Below are 3,323 nucleotides of genomic sequence, written 5' to 3'. Positions count from 1 at the left end.
CAGCTCCCTCAACACCCTTGGGTGGAGGGCATCTGGACCTGCAGATTTAAAAATGTCTAGCCCTTCCAGAAGATCCCTAACTACATCTGCGCTGATTGAAGACCTAACAGAGCTATCCCTGAGATTGTCCTTACCTCTGGTGGGTGGGATGTCCCGGTCCCTGTTGAAGAAAACAGAGGCAAAGAAACTGTTAAAAATACCAGCTTTCTTGTCTGGCATAGCCACAAGATTACCGTTTGCGTCTTGCAGGGGCCCTACATTGCCTGGTGCCCTCTTGTTGCTCCCAGTGTACTTGAGGAAGGACTTTTTGTTGTCCTTAATCCTGGACGCTAGGCTGAGCTCCATCTCTGCCTTGGCCTTCCTAATAGCCCTCCTACACTCCCGGGCTGAGGAGGAGTACTCCTCTTTGGCGATAGCTCCTCCCTTCCACTGGTTGTATGCCCCCCCTTTAGTCCTCAGGCATTGCTGAATGCCCTCGCTGAGCCAAGGGGGTTTCTGAGCACTCTTACCCCCCTTGCTTCTCTCAGGGACTGTTATCCTTTGGGCCTGGAGGATCGCCCCCTTAAGGTGTGACCATCCCTCATTGACTCCCATCTTCTCTACCTAAGTTGAATGTGTGTACATGACAGTCTAAGATTAACTTTTGTCTGTTGAATTTGCTGATGGCAGCTGCAGTAATTCATAGCTTTATTTTATGTTCAAAATATTTTCAGAGCTGGCCAGCATGGCAGCATGCTTGTCCACGCTGGCGGCTTGAGTTATTTTATTTCTGGCTGCACTTCGACAAATGGGACAGTAAAGACAAGATGGTCCTTCAGCCGTTCACAGAGAAAGGATTACAGAGGGGCTGAGGTTACTGCAGTACAAAGAACTGAGCTGTGCCTCCAGAAGTCCATAGGTCTCATGTAGGTGGGGACGCAGCAATATGGCTTTCAGTGTGGGTCTAGCTTTGCAATGTGGCTCTTTGCACCTGGCCCAGGAACTGAAGCCCAGGTGTCACCCGAGTTAACTTGACAGTGAGGACATGCCCTCATGTACTTGGAACACAAACACATAGAACAAGGAAATCAACTTATTTCAGTGACTTTCTGGGTAGGTGTGAACCAAGCCCACACCGCCATGTCCTGGCAAGGATGTTCCTGAACACACCCACTCCCAGTCTCACTCTCCCCAGACCCAGAAATGTGGTGATGAAGCCATTCCACAACATGTACCACAGCTGGTCCTAAGACTTTGGGATCTAGCATTCTGGCATGTAGATGCTGGGGATGCCACAAGAGGCTTCACTGACACAATCCTGGGTTTTATGGGAGTGGTGCACAGGGCGTATGCATGAGCAGGCATTCCTGGCAGCACTGGGGACACAACCTTAGTCATTCTTGAGCTAGGTTGGATTTCTCAGCAACCTTAGGGTGCATAAAACAATACCAGGCATTGTCCAGCGTTTTGTGGAGGCTGCAGGCAGATGAGCAAGGCAGGCTGTTGTTTCAAACTTCAGTCCTTCTAACAGCTAACAGCTTTTAAAAGAAGTGAAAGAAATAATCCCGGTTCTAATATTCTTGTAAAATCATTCTGGCGCCGTGAAAGTTTATTACCATTTCCCCCAGGAGAAACAGGCAGGGCTGGCATAACTGCCAGGCAGCACAGGCAGCCGCCTAGGGTGGCAAATTGAAGGGGAGCAGCACACACCTCGCACATACGGAGAGCTGCCTTGGGCATCTGGACATGGTCAGAGGCGAGCAGGGCAGCTCTGGCACTGCTGAGCTACTGCTCCAGGGTGCTGTCGGGTGCCCGCCCTCACCAGGTCCCAGGTATGTTACGAGGGAAGGTGGCAACATTTTGCTTGCCTAGGACACCAAAAGTCCTTGCATTGCTCCTGGACACATGCGTGCTAATCAGTAGACACAGCTCAGTGGCAGATCCGCACTTTACTGGGGGAGTTAGTGTTATGCACTTGGTGAGGGGCAGGTTTGCTACTGACGGCATCATCCTATTTCCAAGGTACGACCTAACCTCTGGAGACATCGTGAAAATGATTTAGTTTAGTTGTCTCCTAGATGTTGGTTTGCTTCTTTTTCGTTAGCAATCTGCTCATTACTCTGATTAAATTACACAGGGAATAAATCACTGCCCCATGAAAAGTACATAATCAAACAGATAAGTCTTGCATTTCACCCTGGTCTCTGACTCTCACACATGACTTTGCATGTGAATGTTTAAGACCTGTATGCCCTATATTTTTCACTTTAATACTGCAATTAATCACATTATATAACCAGCCTACTGCTGTTTCTAATTAAATTTTTTAGCAAAAAAACAAACAAACCCTGCATTTAAATAACGCAAAGGGTCAGTCTTGGAATGACAATGCCAGGAAATTCAGAGGGGAGGCTTACACTCCATCCTCCCATCACCCCCATGTGCCTAAGGACTGCAGCACATACAGCGTGTTATGTAACATCCAACACTCATTTCTGACTCACGCACACTTACCTCACAATGGGACACACTAAATATAGACTTTCATTCTTAACTGTGAAGAACCTGGCTCTTTCTCCTTCCCAAGAAGACCCTGGATAGGATTTAAATAGAGCAGACTTGTACTTTATTTCCTATTCATTCCCCCCCGCCCCCAGTTCACTCTCATGCAGCTGTTATTTATTTATTTATTTATCTATCATTTTTATAGCCTCTGAGATCATACTAGGTGCATCCAAAAAGGGATAAAAAAAAGAGGATCCCGTTCCCAAATCTCATGCAAACTGCCAGCAGATACGATGCCATGGGAAGTAAAACTAGACAGGGAGGGGCTGGAGGAAGGGTGGAGAATTGTGGTTGATCACACTGATAACTATGTAGTGCATCATGCAAAGTCTCCTGAGGGGTGCTTATAAATGACATTTGCCAATGGAGGGCTGCCTAGGCATGTGTGCACAGAGGAAGTCTTCAGAAAGGCCAGAAATTTAACCCATGGGCGGCTGGATCCATGTGACTATATGACCCTTTGCCCTGTGATTCTGGCTCTGAGGGGACCACGCCTTAGCGAATGAAGGGGAAACGGCCTGGGATTTAAGATGCCTGAATCCTAGTTGGAGCTATGGAAAGGAAGGTAGTCAATGGGCACACAGGACTCCTGTTTGTACTGTTACTTTTGTTAGAGGTGAAACATTGATATTTGGCTTTTGTGTATTCTGCCTGCCTAGGTTAGGAGCAGAACAGTGTCCTAAGCATGTTTCATCCTGTTTGGGAGCTTTGTGTGGGCTCAGATCCTGGAGGCTTTTCTCAGCTGGTTGGCAAGTTTCTGCTGTGGCTGGGTTGCCAGC

General features: G+C 47.8%; 1 long non-coding RNA gene across 1 annotated transcript in view; it reads left to right on the top strand.

The window, feature by feature from the left end:
• The window catches only part of LOC109288884, an 18,684-nt gene extending 15,455 nt beyond the window's left edge, over window positions 1-3,229 (top strand). Inside the window, exon 3 of the long non-coding RNA XR_002095236.1 lies at window positions 3,161-3,229. This is a non-coding gene — a long non-coding RNA (uncharacterized LOC109288884). The remainder of the gene's footprint in view (window positions 1-3,160) is intronic.
• Window positions 3,230-3,323: the final 94 nt, after the last annotated feature.

The sequence above is a fragment of the Gavialis gangeticus genome, unplaced genomic scaffold, assembly GCF_001723915.1.
Source record: "Gavialis gangeticus isolate Ggan-Ray unplaced genomic scaffold, GavGan_comp1, whole genome shotgun sequence".
NCBI lineage: Eukaryota > Metazoa > Chordata > Crocodylia > Gavialidae > Gavialis > Gavialis gangeticus.
This window is presented reverse-complemented; position numbering and strand designations above follow the sequence as displayed.